Raw genomic sequence first — 25658 nt, 5'->3', positions numbered from 1 at the left:
TTTATCTAGATCCTGAATTCTATCAGGTATCACTTTATTTCCGCCTCAAGAATTTCCTTGAAACATTTATTGGAAGGTGGATCTGTGGGTGATGCATTCTTTCCACTTTTACGTACCTGCAAAAGCCAATATTTCACTTTTGTCTTTGACACATATTTTCACTAGGTAGAGATGTCTAGGTTCACAGATTTTTCCTTCATGGCCTCCAAGAGCTTGCTGTACTGTCTTCTTGCTCAAATTATTTCTTTTTTTTAAAATAATGTTTATTTTTTCCATTACAGCTGGTTTACAGTGTTCTGTCAATTTTCCACTGTCCAGCAAGGTGACCCAGTCACATATACATACATGTTCTTTTTTTCTCACATTATCCTGCTCCATCATAAGCGACTAGACCTAGCTCCCAGTGCTGGCCAGCAGGATCTCATTGCTTATCCATTCCAATAGCAAAAGTCGGCATCTATGAACCCCACCTTCCCAATCCATCCCACTCCCTCCCCCTCTCAAATTATTTCCGACAAGAAACCTGCGGTTGCCCTTATCTTTGTTCGTCTGACATAATATCTTTTATTATCCTCTGTCTGCTCTTAGGATATTCTTTATCACTAGTTTTGACCTATTTGATTATAACATGATGCTTTGGTGCGGCTTTCTCCATGTTTCTTATGCCTGGGGTTCCTTGAGCTTATGAGATCTTTTTTTATCTGTTTTGGAAGAATTGTGCTCATCACTTATTCAACTGTGTCTCCTTGATTCCCCTCTTTCCTCGCTTTTGGGGACTCCAATTACATGTGTATCACACACGTGTATCGAACACACAAGGGACATTGCTGGTTTCAAACCTGACACACCAGACATGCACTTGGCCTTCCAGCCAAAGAAAGAATCAGGGCAGGAGGCTTAGATCGCTCCTTTGGCTAAACACATTTTTTGCTGCTCTTTTCGGAACGTTGTTAATGCCCCCCTCCAGCCAAGACCCCCTCCACCTGTGCAGTCCAGGACAGCGGCCACCTGTTCACCTGAGATACGCTGGGAGGTAAGACACACACCAGGTCCTGAAGCTTTTCTATGAAAGTAAGAACATTCAGTATCTTGCTAATTATGTTTTAATGTAGATTACGTGTCAAGGGAATAATACCAGATACACTGGATTAAATTGAATATAGTTTCAAAATTAACTCCACCTGTGTCATTTTTTTAAAATATAGCTGGTAGAGAATTTAGTATTTCTTTTTTCATTGTTCCTATGGTTCCTTTTAACTTTTATTTATTTATTTACTTATTTTTATTTTATTTTACTTTTTGCTTTTTAGGGCCGCCCCTGTGACCTATGGAGGTTCCCAGGCTAGGGGTCCAATTGGAGCTACAGCGGCCAGCCTACACCACAGCCACAGCAACACCAGATCCTTAACCCACTGAGCGAGGCCAGGGATTGAACCCGCAACCTCATGGTTCCTAGTTGGACTCGTTTCCGCTGAGCCACGACAGGATGTCCAAGAATTTAGAATTTCTATCGTGGCTGTGCGGCTCCCACTTTACTTCTGTTGGACCGTCAACCAGCTACTCAGACAAGCCCTGGGAGCGGGAAGAATGGCAAGGTGGAACTGTCCTTTCGTCCCCAGTCTGGACCTCAGCCAACCCCTGCTACCCTTCCTGGGTCCAGGCCACCACTATACCCCCTGCCATCCCCTGGCCAGATGGTGACAACCACAAGAATGCCAGGGCAGCCATAGGGAGCTGGATCCAACCCAGAACTGGCTCTGAAGAGGCCAGGAGAGTAGGGTGAGCTCCCCGTGGCCGGCTGGGGTCAGCAACCAGCCGGGCATATGACCCTGGCCACCACCAGGTGCATGGAACCTGCTGCTGAGTCACGGGAGCAATTCATTCCTGGGCTAAACTACGCAGGAACTCCTCTGCAGCTCCCTGTCTGGATAGTCTGGTTAGTAAGTCACCCGTTGGTCTCATCCCGAGGGAACCCAGACTTGGGGTGTCGTGTGTGCCCGGGTTACCTCCGGTGCCAGATGAAATGGGGAGGGACTTTTTACATTATATTTGAAAACCTGACTTCTTCAGAAAAGAACGCAATAAAAAAAAATAGCAGTCCTTTCTATTTCCCACCCAGAACTGGCCATCGTTAACCTGTTAAGCTTATTTTACGGCTAGTCTATTTAAAAAATATATTTACTTCCCATACATCAAAAAATGGATATATATACATACCTCTTTTTAACAAGAGAGAGCAAAAGACTGCATTGCAAATCGACCTAAGGCCCCTTCCCTTCCTCCTTGAACCCTCCTCTAATTCTTTCCCCCTTTCCAGAAAGATCCCCATTATATATTCCGGGAAGCTCCCCGTTGCTTTGAAACCATCTTTTGCCACCCTACAACATGGTTTGGAGTGGGGTTTATTCCCGCCTCATCTTCCCAAAGGCATCAAACTGTGTGTGTTGTCCCCCCCAGAGCAACAGGCCCTGGAGTGCCACCTGCTCGGGGTGAGGAGGAAGCCAGCCTCCTCCCGCCCCAGGGGCAGCATAGCTAAGTCCACCCACTGGACGTGAAGATACCCCTTTCGTGGGCTCAGAATTTATTTTCACCCAGGCAGGGCTTCCCAGACTCTGCAGCTGCAGCGTGGTTGACAGAAAACAATGTTTTGGTAAATTATGACAATTCGTGGAATGGAATACTATGCGGCCACGAAAAGGAAGGAACAAAGTCCCATCTGAGCACATGCTGAAGGCTCTCCATGGGATGAGTCCACTGAGCCCAAACAGCGGCAGGACACCAGGCACCACACAGCCCGCCTGCACGTATTTTCCAGGCTGGGTGGCCGTGGCCGTGTGTGTTTGCACGTGTGCTCGGGGGTTGAACACTTCTGATGGATCATGAGAAGCAATGCACAGGCCTTCGCTCTGGAAAATGGGTCTTGGGTCTGGGGGTGAGGGGAAGAGAGAATTTTTGCTTTATGTTCCCTGATCATTTGATTGTTTTCTAACTACACAGGCGTGGCTTAGTGTTTAAGGACAGCTAAGCACATGTCTGAGGACAGCAGCTAGGCTTCGCCCAGGTGCTCCAAGGGTCTCCTTCACCTCCCCCCCACGAGGCGCATGGGGGACGCCTGGCCTCCAGCCACTCTGTTCTGGGGGCGTCCTCTAGGGGGAGCCCCTGAGAACTGTGCTCAGGTGTGTCACCCAGGGAACCAGGTAAGGGGCTGGCAGCCCCATGGAGGGCTTTCTTCTGCTTGCGGCCGCTTCTAGGCAGGAGTGGATGGTTGGGATTCACCGTCAGAGTCCAATCAGGTACCCCAGAGACCTTGGGCAAATCATGTTTTCTCTGTGGCCTCAACTTGCCTCTTCTGAAAAATGGAGGCGGTGGCTCGGCCTCCCAGGATATTGGAAGAACAGGACTTCCCAAGTGGCTGTCGTCACCCACCGTCTCTCCTGTGGGATGTGGGGGATGGCCATGCTGTGGCTGCCAGAGCCACAAGACCCCCAGCCCTGCCCCAGTGCTGCCTAGCAGGCAGTGACCCACAGGCGTCTTGAATCCTGGGCTAGGGTCCTGGGAGAGCAGTGAGACCAGGACCCCTGACCCCCCATCCCCCCAGCTCCCCCCACATCGTCTGACTTCTGTGGGGCGTCTTTGTCTTGGCAGCTTCAGCTTGAGGTCGGTGGCAGGCTCAGCATTTAGAGGGTCCCCTCCCTGTCCCCAGATTGTTCTGTGGGGGCCCACCCCCCTCCAGGTCCCTGGGGATATCCAGGCCGGCCCCACCTGTCCTGCTCCAGGCCCAGCAAGCATGTGCACCGGGCCTGGGCATGGCTCAGGGTTGGTGTTTCTGACCTCCTGACCCTGAGGTCAGTGGGTGCCCTCTCTCCTGGGAAACGTGGGGAAACACGCTCTGCTTCCCAGGACTCAGGTGGGCGATGCTTGCCTAGAGCTGTAGGGAGGAGCGGGGGCGGTCAGACAGGATGACAGGGGAGGGGGTGCCTGTTCCAGGGTGACACAGAGACCACACCCGGAGAGCGACAGGGACCAGGGTCGCGCTTTGCAGCCGCAGGACACAGAAGGCCTCCTTGCTCCTCTGAGGCCTCTTCTTCACTTGCAGTAAAAGGAGAACAGACATGAAACACAGACACAGAACACAAGCCGACGGTCTGGAGCCCCTGCAGCCCCAGAAGTCACCGCAAATGTCACCATTTATCCACGGCCTTCCCCAGCCCAGTCCCCGTCCAGGGCACTTCTGATGTTGCCCCCACCATCCCCCTCCATTTCTGGGGAGGAGGCCAGCTCAGGAAGACCACCGTTCTGTCCCCTTATCTTTTGCAAGCCAGCTGGGCATCTGCTCCAGCCGGCCTGGGGCTGGACCACATTTAAGGGGCCGGACGCTATTGTCAGCTTATCTGGTTGTAAAAAGGTCTGTCTTATCTCCAGCCGCCTCTCACTGCCAGTCACTGGTTAATGCTTTTACAAGGGCTTTTTCTCCAGGGGAAGGAGGTGCGGTCTCCAGAGGTGCCTGGCAGTGGGGACACTGGCTGGGGTTCCTTCCCTATGAATCAACAGCCCTGTGCCAACCCAGGGCCCCATGGGAATCCTGGGGCGGGGGACAGAGCAGGGGTGAAGGCCATGAGGGGAATAACCCAGATCCCCAGCCCTGCACTGGGGAACAGAACTGGGGCTCATGGAAGGGAGCCTCTGGGAGGGAGGACTCGGGTACCCCAGCCCCCCAAGCCGTTTCTCATTCCCCCTTTCAGTTTCCTGCCGCCGCTCTCGGCACACCTGCAATCGCCCGGCCCAGCTTCTACTCTCCTGCCTGCTAGGCTGGGCAAAACCCTGGGAAGGAGGCCAGGTTTAGGCCCTTGCTTGTTGGCGCCCCTGCCATCCTCCCAGCCTCAGTTTCCTTGTCTGTAAAGTCGGCCCTCAACTTGCAGGGGGGCCGTGGGGAACCAGGAGAGGTAGGAACCTCCAGGGTTCTGGAAACCAGCCAGTGTGGTCTGACCCATGTGGCATCTTTCATGGAAGGTTCTGGGAGCCTGATCCGTGATCTCTCCCCGCAGGATGTCGACATGTGGAGGCAGGGGCCAGGCCGAGCCCCAGGGATGCGTGATGCGTCTGGTGGGAGGTTTCTGACTCCAGGACCCGGGGTTCATGCACCCAGCAAATATGTGTTGAGCATCCTTTGTGGGTGCTGGGGGCCCACAGAGACCAACAGAGGCATAAACCCTACACTCCCGTGGGAATGAACAGATATTCAAAGGACAAATACATAGAATGCCACGTGGTGGTGAAGCGAAACAGGAAACGTGTGGAGGATGGGTATATCTGGGGCGGGGGTGGAGCCTCGGTTTTCAACCAGGTGGCCAGGGGAGGCCTCATCAGGCAGGGACATCTGAGTCAAGACCAAAGGAGATGAGGTAGTGAGACGTGGAGCTCTGGGAAGGGTGGTCCAGACTACAGCTGGCATGTGCAAAGGTCCTGGGGCAGCAACTTGGTGTGTTCAGAGAATGGCCAGAGGCCTGGTGTAGAGGGTCCACCAGAAGGTCCAAAGAGGACATCAGAGAGGTAAGGAGCCAGCATATGGACTTGGCTTTGACTCAGTAGGACGGGGCCTGAGGGATTTTGAGCCCAGGAGCGATAGTGGCCTACTTGCTTTCTGAACGCCTCACTGGCTGACAAGTGAGCAGGAGACAGAAGGGCCAGGGCAGGGGCCGGGAGGCCAGCTGGGAGGCCCTTGCACCAGCCAAGTAAGAGTAGGTGGCCCTGGGACCAGGGATATCAGGGAAGGTGGTGGGAGAGGCTGCAGGCTGGGTCTTCCTAGAGGGTGGGGTGGGTTTGCTGGTGGAGGTAGACAGCGTGATCAGACGGCACGGGGCCCTCCGAGGGGACCAGCAGCATCCCGAACTTGTCACGTGCCCTTGACCCTGCGGTCCTGTCTCCCAAGGAGGCACAAACATCCCTAGTTTCAGCATGGAGAGACTGAGGCACAGAGCTGCCGGTCAATCCAGAGCCTGGCCCCTTGACCGCAAGGCTGCTCTACTGCACCTCCCAGGCCCAGCCAATGTTACCTGGCGAGGGTACCTCTGTCCGCCTCTCATATTAAGACACAGGATCCTGCCACGGTCCAAACAGAAGCCTCCATGTACCCACGTGGCCGGCCGGTCCCCGCCCCAGCGCTTGTTAGGGCCAGCGTGTAGGTCAGGGCTCAGCAGAATTTCTGTGAGGAGCCAGAGAGGGAAGATTTTTGGCCTCACGATCCTGTCTCATCTCAATTTCCCACCCTGACAAGGGACAGCAGCCTTGACACGAGTCAGTGAATGAGCCCCCCCCCCGCCCCCCGCCCCCCCCCCCAAGACATGCTCATGTCCAATCCCCAGCATGAATGGGGCTTAATTTGACAGATGTAACTCAGGGAAGGACCTCGGGGTGAGATCTTTCTGGATTAGGGAGGACCCCAAATCTGATGACGCGTGTCCTTGCTGGAGACGGAAAAGGAGCAAATACACAGAGACACAGACGAGGAAATGGAGGCCAACGGGGGGGATGGGGCCACAGTCCCAGGAGGGCCCAGATCCCCCGAGTCTCGAAGGGGCCGAGCTGCCCCCGCCCCAGAGCCATCAGAGGGAGCGGGCCCTGCCGCACCTGGATTTCAGACTTCTGGCCTCCAGGACCGGCAGAGGACACACCGTGATGCCCTGGGCATCTCCTGATACGTGGACATTCCGTCGGCCCCAGGACACCCATGCAACCCCCACGCCCGTCCCCAGCCAGATGCGTGCGTTTTCCAGGGGAGGGAACGGAGCCTGCAGAGTAGATCTGGGAGGGTAATTTGAAGGACCCCCAGGCTCCTGGCCAGACAGGCAGCAGGTGGCCTGGACTTCAGAATCCCAGCTTGAGCAAGTCCCCAGTCTGTCCCCTGCGTCTGGTGCGATTCTTATAGCCGTTGCATCATTCTGAGCTGCCACTTTTTCATCGAAAAAATACAGCTAGTTCAGGAGTTTCCCGGCAGGAGTGAGATGGCCAGCTCTGCTCCCCTTCCAACCCCCCGCAGGCCTCACTTTCAGGAGCATATCCAGGGGTCAGCTGTGAGTCAAGGTCAGGGCCCCACGTCTGGGCTCCTTCTAGCTCGGGCCAGGGCTGCTGCAAGCCTGAGTGGACCCGGACAGGGTCCGGCATTCAGAATGGCCAGCCCCAGCCACCCCCGTGGAGACCCCTGTCCCTCCCCAGCCAAGGAGTCTGGCCTCCCGCCCATGAGCACAGCAGGACATGCGGCCCAGCCTGTCCCCATCCCACCCCCAGCTGCAGGGAGGACAAGGACAGTGTTTGTCTCCAGTCCCGGGGCCACCGGCCTGGAGATGCAGCTCCCACTGCAGAAAGCCCCCCACCTCCCACAAGAGCTTGTCCGGGGGCAGGAGGAGGGCCTGGAGTCTCATCTAAACCACCTTTGGGGAGTTCCTGTAGTGGTCTGTTGGGTTAAGAACTTGGCTAGTGTCCATGAGGACCCAGGTTCGATCCTTGGCCTCCCTCAGTGGGTTAAGGATCTGGTGTTGCCCCCAGCTGTGGTGTAGGTCACAGATGTGGCTCGGATCCTGCATTGCTGTGGCTGTGGTATATGTAGGCCGGCAGCTGCAGCGCCAATTTGAACCCTAGCCCAGGAGGTTCCACATGCTGTGGGTGTGGCCCTAAATCGTTAAACCACCCCTTGGGGTGAGAACCAGGCCCAGTCACACCGGCTAGAAAGGGACCTCTCTAACTGGCCCCGGACATCCCCAGTGCCCTGGGACCCCAGCCCACCCTCTTGTGTCCTGCCAGGAGGCAGACAGCACAAACTCTCCTGGCCCTGTGGTATAGACGAGAAGACTGAGGGTCAGAGAGGTTATGGACCTGGGGGAACCAGAGGAGGCTGGGCTCGAACCCAGGCCTCAGCCCCACTCCAGCCCTTCTCAGTGGCCCCCATCGTGCCAGCCCAGTCTCCCAGGGCAGAGGCCCTTTCTGCCACCGGCCTTCCTGCATCTCCACTCGAGACCAGCTCCTGGTGCTTCGAGGCCCACCTGTGGTCCAGCCAGGTCTTCGCTCAGCCCCCGAGGGGCCAGGGGCTGGGGGCAGTCCAGGGGCGTGGGAGGCCCAGCGGCAAGGAGGCCCCTTGCGCTCGGAGCTGCCCCAAGCCTGGGAGTGGGGAGAGGGTCACCGCCCTTGAGCCCGGGGTCCTCTGGGCTCTGGGCTGGGGGCCGAGGGGGAGGGGGAATCTCCCCCCTCCCCACCGTGCTGGCGGCAGAGGTCGCCAGCCAGCTTCCCTGGTGGTCAGTCCCGTCTGTGAGGGGGCTGGGGAGCCTGCCCTCTCGCCCCTGTCCCCGGGCAGGGGCTGCCCCCTGGTGGGCAGTGTCAGGAATGACAGTGCGGGCATCTCCCGTCAGGCTCCAGTGGGGCCAGACCAACTGTCCAAGCAGAGGTCCTGCTGGAATCCTTTTCTCCCGGGCGGGGGGCGCTGCCAAGGCTAGTTCACCTGCCAGAGGCCTAAAAGCATTCCGAGAGGCCCCTCTCTGGGCCAGGGTCACTGGGGGTGCCAGCAGCACCCTGCGTTCATAGGCAAACAGTGTCTGCTCACCTGCATCTTGTACCCAGCAGGGGGGCCAGAAGGGGGAAAGGGGGGCAGGATCTGCCCCCTCCATGAACCCCACCCACCAAAACCCTTGGATGGGACTCCATGGGGCTGCACTGGAGGCCCTGCTCAGGTGTGGGAACACGGGCTGGCCTCACACCTGTGCTGGCAGGCCGTCCCCCCCAACCACCCCGCCACCAGGCTCCCGTGCCCCCACCCCCCGCAGGACGTGAGCTGGGAAGGCTCAGCTGATGGCAGAAGCCCTTCAGAGCATCTGTTGTGGGGACAGAAGGAATGCGGGGCCACCCGCCTGGGGATGTGGGCTCCAGATGTGGGCAGCAGCATCCAGGTGGGCCTAGCTGTGCAGAGCGCCTCACCGGGAGCAAAGTGGTCTCAAACTAAGGCTAGCTGGGCCATCTGTGGAGCTCAGGGGCCTTTGGGGCAGCGCCCAGGTGTCGCCCTGAACCGAGTCACCCCCCTCTGCTGGTCTGAGTGCAGGCAGATAACAGTGTGGTCGGGAGAGCTGCTGGGGGAGGCTGCTGTGAGCAGGGCCTCAGAGCGCAAGCCCGGGCCCACAGCGGGAGCACAGCACTCCACAGTTTACAAGGTACCTCCCAGGGGCTCTGTCCCCTGAACCTCACACCCACCCGGGGTGGGGACTGGTGGCTCCATTCTCCAGATGCAGCAACCGAGGCCCAGGACGTCCAGGCAGCTGCGTAAGGCTGCTGGGGGGCATCCGCCGGCCTCAGAGGCTGCCTCTCCCACGGGGTAGGGCCAGCTTAGGAATTTCCCGTGGCGCCTCACCTTTGAATGGTGTTGGCGGCCACGCGGTGCCAGGCTGGGAAGTCTCTCGCTGGCGCCACGCCCACCACACCTGGTATTTTTATTCCTGGGTACTTCTGATGCCAGGAGAACGGTTACAGCTCGAGGCCCTGCTGTTTCCTTCGTGTGTCTGGGGTCATGGGTCCCTTATCTGGCAAGATCTTATCTTTGGATTCTGGAGCCAGCTCCTAGAGGTACTGGGAGGCCCAGGTAAGCAATCAAGGCTTGGCCCCAAGGGGTGGGGCCTCCCGCCTCTGGGCCCGCCTCTGTCCCTGCCCCCTCAGCCCTGTTTCCCTCTTGCTCTCTGTGTCACCTGTCCACACCCCCAGCACTGGAGGTGTCAGGCAATAAAAGGGAGTTAGAAAGGTCAGCAGAGCAGGGAGGAGAGGAGGGGAAGGTTTTCCAGGGCCTGAGGGAGCTATTTCAGCCTGGGCCATCCAAGCTGGCTCTGAGCTTCCTAGGAACCAAGGCAAAAAGGGAAAGAAGCTGAAGGAAGGTGGAGGCAGAATAGGAGTCTGGTCTGATGGATGGAGCCCAGAACACTCCCTAGGTGTTGTTTCATCAATCCTTCCCACCATCGCCTTCCCTACAGGAATCTTCTTCCAAAAGAACTAGACGGCGCAAACGTTGCAATTCAGGAGGGGGCGTGTGTGTGCTCCTGCGTGTCCATTCACGTCCTTTCATCCAGCAGGTGCTCGCGGGGCACCCCCGACATTCAGGCCTGTGCCGGGGAGACGGCGTTCCGCAAGACTAGCTTGGTCCCCACCTTCAGGACCGCGCCGTCTCAGAGGCGTCCTCAAGCATTTGACGCCTCCGCTTCTCATATCCGGACGAGAGAGGTTCCGGCACATCTGGAACAAAAGGACAGAGGAAGGCCAAGCAGCTGGGCCTGCAGGTTGAAGGGGGCGGGGTTGACCCCCTTGAGGGTGTGGCCAGGGGAGTGGCCAGACTTGGGCACCGCCCCCTGCAGGACACCTGCAGCTCATTTAATCTCTCTGCGCCTCATTCTCCTTGTCCCTAAGAAACTACGCCCACCCGAGAGCTGGTGGCAGGCTTCTGCGGTTAATATGGGCGTCGCATTGAGATGGGGGCCGAGACCTGCCATGTGCACAGGAAGCGGCGGCCGATCCTGGGGACTTTGCTGTCTGGCGTTGAAGTTGATGTTTCTCCAGCTCCATTCTCCCCAAAACGGCAGGCCCAACGCAGGCTCATGATCAGAATGGTTTGGGGAACAGAAAGGGAGCCATGTGGGGCAAGGGGGTCAGCCGGGGCGAGAGGGCTGGTTCCCGCTCGGCGCCACACCCTGGGAGGGGGTCCTAGGAGACCTCCGGCCGGGGGAGAGGGGGCTGCGGCCACGCTCCAGGCTGGGGTGGGGGAGGGGAGACATGGGGTCTGTCAAGAGCACAAGCACCAATTCTAGGAGAGCCGGACTGCATTTTCTCGGAATCCCGTTGTCCAGCCAGCATTCTGTGAACACCTGGTTCCAACCGGAAAAGGAGGCCAGAGGCTGGAGAAGCTCAGATTTGAAAAGCAAATTGCATGCCCCTGTGGAGGTGTCAACGTTGTACATGGGTTTTGCAGCAGGAAACCAGTTTTGCAAAGTCCAAGAGAAGGACTGCCTTCACCAGAACTGCCTGACCCAAATCTAAAAACCTCATGGAGCGCGTGCCTCCAGCGACCTTCCAGACCTCCTGGACGCACCTTGTAACAGCCCGCCCCATGGGCTCCCACCTCTTTACCACGGCCTCTGAGCCCCCCACCCCCACCCCCCCACCCCCGGCCATGGCCTCTACCCACGTCTCCATGAGCCCCCACCTCCACCAGCCACACTGACTTTCCTGCTGTTCCTCCAGCAAGGTGGGCTGGTTCTGGCCTCAGGACCTTTGCACTTACTGCTCTGTCTGTCTGGAATGCATTTCCCCAGGGAAAGTCACCCTCCTGCCTCTCTGTCTCCGTAACGCTGCCTCTGGAGTGCCTTTCCTCCATATCCAGGCCCCAGCACACAGTGTGGGACTCATGACACAAAGCACTCAATACTTTTAAGGCCCCAAATGGAAATAAATTGCAACCAAGTTCTCAGACTCCTGGGCTTTCCCCCTGTTCCAGCCACGCTTTCGTGGCAGGTGCTAGTAGGGGTTGCAGCTCCCGGTCACCCCACATGGTGCCCCGAGCATCACAAATCTTATTTCCTGGTTGATCCGTGTCTCCAGATCTGGATCTGACCATAGGAGTCGCGGTCGGCTCAGCGCGCTCTGGAAAACCAGACCCACCGTGGGGGGGGCAGCATGGTGTCGTGGGAAAAAGCCAGAAGCTTCGGGCGACCTGGGTCTGGATCCTGCCCCTGCCCCTTCCTGAGCCCAGTGACACTGGTCCAGTCACTTCCACTCCCGAGCCTCAGTGTTCCCCTCCATAAAGTGGGGCCAGAGATGCAGTGGGTATGAAGGGCCAGGACCCTCCGCCACCCAGGATAATGTCGGGCAGACTGGGGATCGCAGCTCCCAGATCCTTCCAACATTCAAAGAGTGGTGGGGGAATAAAGGAACGGTTTAAAAATAGGAGGACACGTGCTCAAAGGAGAACGTTCTAGCACTTCCCACTGGGTGGCTCCTGCAGGCTCAGCTGGGAGGAGCAGGTTAGGGGCCTGGCAAGGCCATCTCACTGGAGAGCTCTCTGGGGGCTTCAGTTCTAAGCCCCCCAGGCCTGGCCTCTGCCCCCTCCTGGGGCAGCCAGGGAGGAAGGCTGCTTCTGTGTCCCCACTAGGCCCTCTCCAGTGGCTCTGGGGTCCGAGCAGCGTGGGGCTGGAGGCCCTCCCAAGGGGCACTGGCTGATGTAAGGGCCGTGGGAACCGTCCCACGTGACTGCCTTCTGCTTCCTAGAATGCAACCCTCCTGCTGCCGCAAACGCCCACACGGCTGCCCACTTAAAACGACACAGACTTACCCTCTGATGCTTCTGGGCGTCGGCAGTCTCAATGGGCGAAAATCAGGGTGTCCAGCTGCTTCCCCAGAGGCTCCGGGGAGAATCTATGCCCTGCCTTGTCCCGCCCCGGGAGGCGCCTACAATCCTTGGTTGCTGGCCCCTTCCTCCAAGCCCCTCTCCCTCCCTCCAACCTTGACCCTGACCCTCCCGCCTCCCTCCTGGAAGGACCGTGATGCCCACCCGAATAGTCCAAGCAAACTCGCCTCTCTGCTCCCCAACTTCGTCACGTCTCTAAGGTCCCTCTGGGCAGCGAAGGTCACACAGTCACAGGTTCTGGCACTTAAGATGTGGGGATCTTGGCGCGGGGTCCATGTTTCAGTCCACCACAGACCCCGCACACCACTGGCGCCCAAGGGACTTATTACAAAATGAGCACCAGCTGCATGCCGGGGGCTTCTCCTCATGAGAACTTATATTTCGATATCGTTTGTTGAGGCAGGTGGTGTGATTCCTGATCCCAGAGGAAATAACGGCTCAGCACGCCCGAGGGAAGGGCCACCACAACAGCGAGCCAGGACTCTCCCTGGGTTTTGCTGGGGGGCCGCTGCAGCAGCACACCCACTACCCCACGAGACGTCCCCCAAGAGGCTTCTGCTCAGTCTCAAATCTCCAGGGCCCTGGACTGGGGGCGGGGGGGTGAATTCTTAGGGGCAGGACGCCCCTCCCACGTGTTGTCTGGAAGGGCCTCTCCACCCCCGAGCCTCAGTCTCCCCCTATAAAGGTGAAGGGAACGGCTGTGGGGTCAGGTGCTGAGACTGGGTTCAAGTCTGGACTCTGTTGGCTGAAGGCAGAGTGACCAGGCCAGCCCAGAGCGACAGGCCAGCAGCCCTGCCTCAGAGGGCCCTGGGGGATGAAATGCCCCTCCCCCACCCCTTGGACACAGGGCCACGTTCAGTCTCGCTCAGAAGGTGTCCCGACAACACAGGCTTTCTCAGCCTCCCACCGGGATGGAAATTTTACTGGTACGGATGGATGGACGCAAGTTCTTTCCGCCACCAGGGGGCAGCATCGGCCCTCACCTCTGAGCCTTCGAGGGGCACGCGCCTTCCCCACCCCAAGGGCAGAGGCCTCTGGTTCCTGGGGTGGGGGCCCTGAAAACCCGCCTGGCCCTTCTTGGCCCCCACCTCCCTGTGCCCACCTGAGGAGTGGCCCCTGAGATTGACTCAGACCTTGAAAGGCCACAGTGGACCGTCGTCCCGGCCTGGGTCCCTGCTGTGAAATCCCACGGATGCTCACCCAGCCGGTGGCAACCTTGCGGCTGCCACCTGCCTCCTTCAAGTGCCCCCTTCCCTGACCCGCATCCTGGTTCCCTCCTCCCCCTAGTTGTCCCACCTGTCCTATTCACACCTGTCCTCGCCCGGAGGGGCCTGGGAGGCCACACCCCCAAGGGTGGAGCCTCAAAGGGTGACCACCCCTCTGAGCCACCGCAACAGGCTGGTGGCCCCTTCACTCCAGCCTTTGCAGTTCTCTGGTTCTTACGCACGCAAACGCGCACGTGCGCACACGCACACACAGACACACGGGCGGACTCACGTACCCACTCACGTGCACACCTTAGTACACACACACACACACACACACACCCTCTGTCATGTACGAATGAGTCTAGGGTCTTTTCCGTGTTGTCACCCAGAGGACTGCACCCCCATTGACACAGAGAGGCTCCCAGTGTCCTCCAGAGCAGCTCCTGGGGTGAGACCCCCTCCTTGGAGGAGTCCTCCCCCTGGGGTCCTGCTCCCCCCTAGCCTCAAGGAGCCTCTCCAGAGCTCCCAGCAAGGCCACGTGTGCCAAGCCCCACAGGACAGCCATGCCTTCCTCTTCCACTGTTTCCTCAGCTGCCGGGCAGCAGGGGTGCATGGGGGGGGCGGTGCCCCCTCACCTCCCTGAAACCACTACAGACGCCTGCCCCCGCAAAGTGTGTCTGCAAAGAGCTCTCCACTCAGGATCCTCCCAAGTCCCAGGGCATCAGTGGGAGAGTCTGGGGAGGGTCCCCGGGAAGGGGCCACATGCTCTCTGGAGATGCCCCACCTCCATGCTGCACCTGCAGCGTGTGGCCGGGAGGGAGATCAAGAGAGGCTGGTCCAGGCCCCGTGCCCTCCCTGCGCATCAGCCGCCGTCCCTGCGAGGCCCCTTGCTGCCCAAAGAGGGCTGGGGTCCAGGCCGAGGGTGGGTTCCGCAGCCCCAGTCATGTCTGAGCTCCACCTGCCTCGGTGGGGAGGAGGCAGAGTAAGAGTGGCCACCCCCAGGATTCGAGCAGCTTCTGAGGTTCCTGCTCACAGCTCCCCCGCTCCAGTCAGGAGATGCTTGTCCTGTGGGATCTGCTACTGAGACATTGACCCCCCCTCCCCACTTCCGACAGGTGGAGAAGGGAGCTGGCTTGCTGGTCACTCAGAGCCTCCTGGCTTTTCAGGCCCCAGACTCCCCAGCACCCTTTGTCAGAAGATAAATTCTCTCCCTTTAAGAAACAAAGCTGGGTGACCTTGAGGGGAAGGGGTGGGAGACCAGGTAGATGGATGGGGAGGGGCCAGGTGGGCATTGAGCACCTGAGATGGGGTCGGGGGCCCGGGGGGCGGGGGTGGCCATGCAGGCTGAGAGGCTGAGGACCCTTGCCCGGCAGGGCCTGGAAATCCTGCCCCGTCCATGGTCTTGGCATTGCAGGGTGTGATTTCAGTGCTGGGACACCGCCATGGTAACGCCCCTACCCAGGCCAGGTCTTCCCGGGACCACAGGGGCCCCCCAGCTCTCTTGGCTCTCTCGCAGGAGACTTGACCAGCTCTCTCAGCTGTGCACCCCCCCCCCAGAGATCCAGGGGGAGGCCTGGGCAGGAGATCCAGGCCCCCCGGACTTTGACGGGGTGCCAGTCCAGCTAGGAGGTGAGTCCTGACCAGGATGGGCAGAGAGCCCCAGGCAGGGCTTCCTAACGGTGGACTCAGCCATGAGCAGGGGGAAGGTGCCCAGGGACCACACATGCCCGGGAGTGCTGGGCACCACATGGACCAAGGCCAAGAGGCCAGAAAGCCCCGGGTGTGCCCAGGGATTGGAGAGCTGGGTGGGGCCAGAAGTGGGTGTCTGATCACCATGCCCGCCTGGGAGCTGGCTAGGGCTTGACCAATCCTTTCCAGGTAATGGGTGTGTGGAAGGCAGGCCTTTATTCTCAGGGCTCGGTTTGGGCTTGGTGCCCATCGGGGAGACTGAAGGCCATCCGTGAGCAGCCCATTTACCTGTCCCCACCCCCGATGTCTCCTCCACGTCCCTCATCAGCTGTCATCGTCCCCCCACGCTACTTCCCTAAGAGCCCAGGATGGGGGTCTCAGGCCAGCTGGTGGCCCCAGTCACAGCTCCTGGCCTCTCAGGGCTCCCAGAGCCACATGGCCCCCAGGGAGCCGCAGGTATAGAACCTGAGAACAGCCAGAGCATGTCCTGAAAAACCTGCTCCAGGAACAGCATTCTTGGTTTGGTCCTGGGAACTGGGGACCCCGGGAGGCCCAGGAGACCTGAGGCTCCTGAGAATGGCCTGGGGAGATGAATGTGAAGCTGGGTTCCCTGACCCTGGCCTGGCACGTTCCCTGCAAGGGGCCCCTGGCCTTAGCAGGGCACCTGGACTGGGCTCCTACAGCGTCTGGGTGCCCTGAGCACTGCTGAACTTGAATGAGGCTGTTGGGTTCCTGGGGACCAGAATCCACTCCCCGGGGGCCCCACGTGAGGGGCAACAGAGGGTCCAGGGTCTCAGAGGCCCCTTTCCTTGCTTAGAGGGATTTTAGCCTCAGCAGGGGCACTCAGATGCCCACCAAAGCCATGCCCTGTCCCTGAGAAGGCAGAACCAGATGATCTCTTCCAAAAGGAGGGCCACAGCACCCTCCTGACCCGTGGCGCGAGGACGCTGCCTGGCTGTCGCCAGCTCCTTTCCTTCTAGAATCCCATCCTCTTAAATCCCAGAGTCCTGGGGGGGGCAGGATGTCATAGCCGCAACCCCCACCCCCGTCCCTGTGCGTCTCCCGGTATTTTGAGAATTGTGGGGGATCTGGAGGCAGATAAGCAGCATCTGGGTGCCTGGAGACAGGCTGGGCCCATGGGGACCCTGCTGCAGGAGCATCCTCCTCCCGCTGCCCTTGCGGGGCCCCCGATGGACCACAGGCTCCGGCCAGTCGTGAGGCGCGACCCCCCACGCTGGTGGCAGGAGGAAACCATTTATCATCAGGGAAGGATTTGGCTGCTGGTGTGTTTATCTGGAGGAAGGAAATGAACTCTTTTCATCTCCTCCAAGCGGCGTCTGGCCCGCTGGCCAGGGGATTTTTAAATAACGCGTCCTGCGTTAGGCGGAACCTGTTTTGTGTCTCCCGCGGAGCTCTCAGCTCATCTCTTCCTGGGTGTCGGACTTCATTGCTGCTTCCTCCTTAAATAAACTCAGTCATAAGTCTAACTCTTGTCGGAGCCCAGTTTAGAAACCTGCCCCTGCAAAGTGGGCCAAAAGGCAGGGCTCCCTCCCCAGCCCGGCGTCCCGAGTGGATGGCCCGGGACACCTGGGGGAGTGGGGGTGTCAACTGGGGTGCGGGATGTGGTCGGAGAGGCTGCTGTCTTGCAGGCTCGGGGGTGATGTGGTTTGTTTTTCCACATGTCCAAGCCAGGGAAAAAGCAGTGCAAAATCTCACCTGGTAACTGGCATGGAAACTGCTGGAGTGCCGTCACATAGACCAGCTGTCTGTGCCAGTCTGCACACTTAGGCTACGGAAGTGTTTGGCTGAGAGCACCTCCTATGGTGTTTGCACCCCAAGCAAAATGACCCAGGAGTGAGGACGTAAGACTAGCAGCCTGCCGTCCAAAAATCCATCCATTTATCCATCCATCCATCTAACAAACATCCATCCATCCACCAACCATCCATCCATCAACTAAACCTCTATCCATCCATCCATCCATCCATCCATCCATCCACCAACCATCCATCTAACAAACATCCATCCATCCACAAACATCCATCCATCCAGCCATCCATCCATCCATCCATCCAGCTGCCCCCGACTGTGCCCCCGAGGACACTCAGGATGGAGGAAAGCAGGACACTGGCCCCGGAGAGCTCAGGTGCCTGTCAACCAAAGGATCTCACTTGTAAATAAGTTCACTTGTATCATTTTTATCAGATTCCACATAGTCGTGGCCTCACGTGGTCTTTCCCTGTCTGATTTCCTTCCCCTCCTGTGATCACCTCTAGGTCCATCCGTGTTACTGAATTTATTTACAAGACAGAAATAGACTCAGATCTTGAAAGAAAACTGATATTTACCAAGAAGGAAACGGGGGGGGGGGAAGGGACAAATTAGGGTGTTGGGATTAACAGAGACACATGACTATATCAAAGAGATAGTCAGCAAGGAACCTACGGCACAACACAGAAAACTCTGCTCCATATCCAGAAATAACCTGTTCGGGAAAAGAATCTGGAAAGGAATGGATATGTGTGGATGTGTAACTGATTCGTTTGGCTGCACACCTGAAAATAACAGAACATTGTAAATCAACTCTGCTCCAATAAAATTTTTAAAATAAATAAGAAATTTAAAAGATACGATTCCAGGAAGCCCAGACTCTTGCATCTTCGCATCCAGAGAAAAGTGCTAAATTCACTGACTTGAGACATGTGTTTTTTCTTTCATAAACAGTAATCTGTTTTTCCTTTTATGGCCTCGCCCAAGACATATGGAGTTCCTGGGCTGGGGATCAGTTCCAGGCCGCCCTTGTGACCTACGCCACGGCTGCAGCTGAGGCCACACTGGATCTTTTAACCCACTGTGCCAGGCCGGGGATCGAACCTGCATCCTGCTGCGGCAGAAACACCACCAGTCCCGTCGCGTCACAGCGGGACCTCCAATGGTAATCTTTTGATGTTCTGACTCCCTGGCTTTTGTCGCAAAATCCTCTCCGTGTATTCTGGCTCCCCTGCAACCCCCTGCTCCCTCCCCCACCCCGCCTCTTCAGAGCCGCCCCTCACAGCCTTCAGAGAGGCTGCCTCCCAGGCCGAGTCCTCAGCAAGTCCGTGGCAGAAAATACAAACGTCTTTTAAGTCGTGCTTTTTTTTTCATTCATCAGGGGTCCTGTCTCACCGTCCCTGCCAGACCTCCACGTTCCCCCAAACAGGGCCATGTCTGGGGGTTCTCACCGTCCCCCACAGCCTGGCTCCCCGAATTGCAGGCAGCCCCGGGTCAGCATCTCCCGGGCACCTACTAAACGTTCACATTCCTTAGCTCTCCTGAATGTCAGTCCGCATCCGGGCAACTGGGGGGGCGCCTGCAGATCTGCCTTCTGTTTTGTTTTATTTTGTTTTGTTTTATTTTATCTTATTTTATTTTATTTTATTTTTGCTTTTTAGGGCTGCACCTGCAGCCTACGGAGATTTTCAGGCTAGGGGTTGCATAGACGCTGCAGCTGCCAAGCTATACCACAGCCACAGCAACAGGGGTCCAGGCCTCATCTGTGACCTACACCACAGCTCATGGCAACGCCAGATCCTTAACCCCCTGAGCGAGGCCAGGGCTCGAGCCCGAATCCTCAAGGATACTGCTTGGATTCTGAACCTGCTGAGCCACCACGAGAACTCCAGATTTGCCCTTTAGCCAGTGTTCCCCCACGACCAAGTGCAGGACCCGTCTACAGTGCGGTGGGAGGGGGGCTGGAGGAAACATAGCGATTCCTGGGACTTCAGTTGTGCGGCAGCCTGCGCTCTGCTGATCTGTCGCTCTGTCACCTGGGCTGGCAGCAAGGGGCCAGAAGAGGCCTCGAGAAGACGGTCTGAGAAATGCTTTCCCTGCCCTAACAGCCAGCAGGACCCCCTCCTTGGCCCCAACAGGGAATGATCCTCCTGCAAATCCAGCATAGAAATAAATAAATAAATAAATAAAAGAATGCAGTTTAAGAAACTTATCAGGGAGTTCCCATCGTGGCTCAGGGGTTAACCTGACCAGCATCCATGAGGATGCGGGTTTGATCCCTGGCCTCGCTCTGTGGGTTAGGGATCTGGCATTGCTGTGAGCTGTGGTATAGGTCACAGACACAGCTCAGATCCCGTGTGGCTGTGGCTGTGGTGTAGACCAGTGGCTATAGCTCTGACTCAGCCCCCAGCCTGGGAACTTCCATATGCCGCAGGTGCAGCCCTAAAGAGCCAGAAAAGAAAAAAAAGAAAATTATCGGACTTTTTTTTTTTTTTTTAATAGGAAAAGAATGTCAGAGCCTTCCTACCAAGGAATAATAAGATTAAGGGATTTAAGAGGTGGCTGGTGACAGAGGGCTTCCCCTTGTGACCTCAGCCAGGGCTGGCAAACCCGGTTTGGCTGTAACTGGAAGGCAGATTAACGTGCCCACTGGCCAGGCCCTCGCAGGCCCTTCCTGCCCCTCATATTTCTCGGTGCTGCTGTAACAGGTAAGACAGAGCAGACACACAGCCATCCCCGTGTCCCAGCCTCCCTGTGGTCCGTGTGGCCACGGCAGGTGGGTGGCGATGGCCCAGGCGCGACCCACTGGAACCTCCCTTGAACCCCCAGTTGGCAGAGGGTCCTCGAGGAAGACTCTGAGGCCCTAAGGGGGCCACGAGCTGGAAGGATCTGACACCCCAGGGAGGGTTAGGAGCCCACCTCCCCCTCCCCTCCCGCCCTGGGCTGTGAGGCGAGTGACAAAGACACTTCAGTGTGTGCAGCCCCCATACTGGGGTGTCAAGGGCGTGGCCGTCTCGCCCTGTGCGCTGGTGCCCACGGCTCCCAGGCTCCAAGCTCTTAGCGCCAGACGCCAGTCTAAGCACTTTTGATAGACTGACGCATTTCATACTCACCCGAGAAAGCGAGGCCGGGCATGTGCATGATGTCACTGGCCCGAGGTCACAGAGCGGGGACCCAGGGAGCCAGGCTGGGAGGCCCCGCTTTGACACCTCAGCCCTGGCTGCTGGAGGAGAAAAGCTAGATTCCGAAGGACCCGAGGAGCTCACGCCAGCTCGCCGGCTGGTAGTTCTCAGGGACCAGGGAACAGAGCCACTGTCCTAGGGACCAGGGGACAGAGCCACTGTCCTAGGCTCCAGAGCCCTCTGCCCTGACCGCTTGCTGTTCTGCTGGGCAGATGGGACCCATGGCCCGAGCCCACCCCCACCCCGACTGCTGCGCAACCTGGGGAAGGGTCAGAGATGGAGGAGCCAGCTTCCGCCTGCCCACGGCCACCATGGGTCTCATTGGGGATGAGCCCACGGCCAGGGGGGCAGGGGTCCCAGAGAGCAGGCCCCTTCCCGCCGCCAGCCCGGCTCTACCCACAGCCAGGGGCCGGGACCCACGCTCTAGGCCCTAAGGGTCTGGCGCCCTCCTCCTTTTCCCATGGAGCCACAAGCTCAGGGCTCAACCAGCTGCCCCCTGCCCGCTGCCCCCTTGTCCTCCTCCTCCCCCAGCCCCTGTGCAAGGCCTGGCACCTGACCATCTGGGCCACCAAACTCCTGGGGAGTACGAGAGGCAGGCAGACACAGCCCCCCCCTCCACCCCGAGCACAGGACCTCACCCCAGAAAACGCCCTTCCTTGCTTCCCAGAGCCTGGCCACCTGTGACGGCTTTTGGAGGACTGTCCCAACTGGCCAGGCCACAGCCCTCCCCGCCTGTACACATGGCCTTGTAAACACAACACCCAAGTCACTCCTGGGCCCTTGGAAGCCCCTGGAAGTGAGATAATCTGAAATTAAAGTTACACTGGCTTCATGAAACATCCGCACCCGACCATGAGCCACAGAAGGGACACTTCAAAGGGACCTCGCTTGGATTTTTTTTCTTTTTTTTCTTTTTTTTTTTTTTTTCTTTTTAGGGCCCCACCCGTGGCATATGGAGGTTCCCAGGCTAGGGGCTGAATCTGAGCTGCCGCCGCAGACCTACGCCACAACCACAGCAAGGCTAAATCACAACCGTGTCTGCCACCTACACCACAGCTCACAGCAATGCCGGATACTTAACCCACTGAGCAGGGCCAGGGATCGAACCCACATCCTCATGGATACGAGTCGGGGTCGTTACCGCTGAGCCACAACAGGAACTTCCAAAGAGGGGCTCTTTGAAGCCAAGGGTTGGGGAAAATAAAGTCCTTTCTTGGGACCCCAGGAGGCCAGTCTGTCCAATAAGCTGGTTCCTGTAGCTGTGCCCCAGCTGGTCCCCAGGACCTGGCACGTGGAAGGAGGCTTGGAGAGGCCTCCTGGTGCATCCCCATGGGCACCCCAGCATTTGGGGGATCACTGCTCTGACATGTGCTCAATTTCCAGGTCTGGCTGGCCCTGTGCTGTAAGCGTGTTCACCCAGACACCCAGCAGCCAGCTCAGACCGGACAGGGCTCCCCGCAGAGAGTGCGGGACAGTGAAGGAAGAGATGGGAAGGCGGGAGATGCAGGGCTGGTCAGAAACCACGTGGGATGGGACCGAGGGGCAGGCATGCCCCCGCCTCCAGGAGTCCCAGGAGGCCTCTGGTGCTCCCCCAGCCCAGAGAGGGGCTCAGAGCCATGCATAGCACTCAGCATTTGCCTGCAATGAGCTCAAGTTCACCTAGTGAGCTTTAAAGCAGGGGGCAGGGCACACCTGGTGCACCTTCACACCACGGCCAGGTGTACCCCCGCTTGAGATGCTGCGTCTGCTTTCAGTGCAGGCACCGCCCTGAGCAGCAGCGCCACCTGAGTCTGGGCACCCTGGCAGGGGGATGGTGCGGTGGGGAGGCGGGAGGGGGTTCTCAGCTCAGCCCTGCCCTCGCTGCCGGACCTCACAGGGCCCCTCGGTTTCCTGAACGGCACAACACAGGTGCGAAGAGTGTGTAGACCCGGAGCAGAGTCTGGGGAGGGTCTGGTGTAGATGGTGGATTAATCTGGGATTGCCACACGCAGGGTTCTGGGCAGCAGGAAGACCCTCCACCCGACCTCCCCCTTTGCCTTCTCTGCTACAATCATCTCTGCAGTTCTCTCTCACCAGAACATTCTATTTCCTAAAAGAAAAACTGTGCCGAGTGCTCCCACCCTCCTGCAAAAAAAAAAAAAAAAAAAAAAAAAAACACCAAAATAGATGGACAGCACAAAACCCATCCAAAAAATGTCAGGTTTTGCTTGATTTTTCCTGTTTTGGGGAGTTTTTCTGGGGGGGCTGGCCATGCCTACAGCACAATCAAATCCATGCTGTAGTAGTAACCCAGAACCGTGACAACGCCAAGTCCTTAACCACTAGGCCACCAGGGAACTCCCAGGCTTTTCCGTCTTTTCGCATCTTGGGGGAAGGTGGACTGCTGGCTGCCAGCCCTCCACGGCTGCATCCTGGGTCAGGCATCTTGTCCAGACCTCACCGGAGCTTAGCCAGATCCTCCTGCAACGTCCGTGACAGGCCACCTTGCCCTCCAGCCTCCGCGTGCAGGGCCAGGAGCAGGGCCAGCTCCAGGCTGTTTAATAAGCTTTGCTTGTCCCCTTTAAAGCCACATCTCTTGCTCCTGTAAGATCTTGAGATCTGCCAGCGGGGGCTAAAGCAAAGTTGAGAGATTGTGAAGACACATTGCAACTCCGTCTTCAGATTTGTTGTTTCGCCTGATTCTTATGATCCTGGGAAGGAATGTCTAAAGCAAAATCCATGATAAAGTGTAAGTTGTGCAGCTATGTGCCCGAGCCCCACTGCTCCCAAACAGCCCTGAGACCCAGCCCCTACTGGATGCCCCCTCCCGCTCCCCACTTTCTGGGATCAGGCCAGGGTCCCCCTGCTCCCAGGCCCCTGTGACAACCAGGCAGATGGCCTTGGCCCCTTCCCTGCTTCTTCTAGTTCATTCTCCAGGAAACAACGGGGGCTCATTTCAGTGTGCCAAGAGCCAGATGCAAAGATAAGATTTGACAGCAGGGTTCCCTGGTGGCTCAGTGGGTTAAGGATCTGGCATTGTCATTGCTGTGGCTTGGGTCGCTGCCAGGGTGTAGGTTCTACCCCTAGCCCAGAAGCATCCGTATGCCGCAGGTGCAACCAAAAAGAAAAAAAAATTTTTTTAATTAAAAGAATAGGAGATTTGACATAGAAGAGGCTTTGTTGAGGAGAGGGGGAGGAGGAGGAAGGGCTAAGAGCCTTCAGAGCACAAGGCAGGGCTGACTCCTCCAGAGAGAGATGGGAAAGAGAGAGGGCTGTTCAGAGCGCACCTCCAGGCGCAGCATCACCCCTGGGAAGGAAGGCTCAGCCAAGCCGGCTCTTTGGAGGGAAAAGGGCCATTCAGCTATAGCTACATTAGTCAAGGAAGAGTGAGAATATGTCCACACACAGAATAAGACAATACAAATAGAGAAATATCGACAGAGAAAATGGAAAGAACCACAAAAGGTATTTCCATGACCTTCGCCATGGAAATACCTATGCCCCCTTGGATGAAACAGATTCTTTCTAAGAAAATGTAAATTAGAAGCCTGAACCCCAGCAGAGAGAGAAAAAAGAAAATGACCCAATTACCATAAAAAAGGAATGACGTTCTTAAATAGATAGCTCTATCCCAAGCCAAAGCTGCACTAGGCTGTGTGATTTCACATGGGAATTCTAACGCAGTTTTAGAGGACAGAGCATTCCAATACCCTTTAAACTGTTTCAGGGCATGGAAAACGTGCAAAAGTTTCGAAAATGTTTAGAAAAAGCTAGTATAACACAGACACCAAATTCAACAGAGATAGAACAAAAATTTGAAAACCACAGACCATGCAAGACTCTGAAATAGGGTTAGAAAACACCACAAATCCTAATGAATATAGACGCAGAAAGCCTCGGTGAAACACTGGCAAACTGGACCCAGAGGCATCTAAAAACATATGCAAAGATTATATGCTATGACCACATGACATTTATCCCAGGAAGGGTAGGTTGGTTCGACACAGGCACAATCAATCCATGTTATACTCCACATTGTTAGAATAAAAGGCGAAACCACGAGTTCATCTCGATGGACGTGGGGAAAGCATTTAACAAAACATTATCTCAGGATGAAAACATTCAATAAACTAGGACGAGAAGGGAACATCCTCCACCCAAGAAGGGCATCTATGAAAGAAGCACATCTAACATCAACTTAATCCTGGAAGTCTGGATTCTTCCCTCTTAAGACCGTGGACAAGGACTTTGATCCAACGTCGTGCGAGAGGTTCTCGTCAGAGAAACTAGGCTAGGAAAAGAAATAGTAGGTATCCAGCCTAGAAAAGAAATGACGCTATCTCTGTTGACAGACAATATGACCTTTTTGAATGTTTTTGAATGATATGTTGAAATTAGAAAGGAATCCACTGGGGGGGGGAAAAAAAAAAAACCTTATTTGAACTAATAATCAAGTTCATCGATGTGGCAAAAGACAAGGTCAACATACCAAATGTTAATTGTATTTTTATATACCAGGAACGCATGGTACAATTAGGAAAACAACCCCATTTGTAATAGCAGCGAGAAGAATAAAATACATGGGAAGAAGTTTAACTTAGAAGAAATTTAGCAAAAGAAGAGCAAGATTTGTACTCAGAAAGCTATAAAACAGGGTTGATTTTTGTTTTATTTTTTTGTTTTTTGTCTTTTTGCTATTTCTTGGGCCGCTCCCACGGCATATGGAGGTTCCCAGGCTAGGGGTCCAATCAGAGCTGTAGCTGCCGGCCTACGCCAGAGCCACAGTAACGCGGGATCCGAGCCGCGTCTGCAACCTACACCACAGCTCACGGCAACACCAAGATCGTTAACCCACTGAGCAAGGGCAGGGATCGAACCTGCAACCTCATGGTTCCTAGTCGGATTCGTTAACCACTGCGCCACCACGGGAACTCCTAAAACAGGGTTGAAATGTAAGTTAAAGAAGATCTAAATCAATGGAAAGACATCCCATGCTCATCCATCCAGAGATTAACATTGAGATGGCAACAGTCCCCAAACTGATTTACAGATTCAATGCGATCCCCATCAAAATCAAAGCTGGGTTTTGTCTTCGCATTTTTGCAGAAATTAATAAGCTGCTCCTACTATTCATTTTACAGTAATAAATGAACAAAATATATCAGAATAACCAAAGCAATGTTGAAAAAGAGCAAAGTTGAAAAACTCACACTTCCATATTTCACACTTGGTATAAAGCGACAGTAGTAAAACAGTGTGGCACTGGCGTGAGGATAGACTCGTGGGACAGGAGTTCCCATCACGGCGCAGCAGGAACAAATCTGACTGGGAACCATGAGGTTGTGTGTTCGATCCCTGGCCTCATTCAGTGGGTCAAGGATCTGGCGTTGCTGTGAGCTGTGGTATAGG

Source organism: Phacochoerus africanus, chromosome 4, assembly GCF_016906955.1.
Source record: "Phacochoerus africanus isolate WHEZ1 chromosome 4, ROS_Pafr_v1, whole genome shotgun sequence".
NCBI classification, from domain to species: Eukaryota; Metazoa; Chordata; class Mammalia; order Artiodactyla; family Suidae; genus Phacochoerus; species Phacochoerus africanus.
This window is presented reverse-complemented; position numbering follows the sequence as displayed.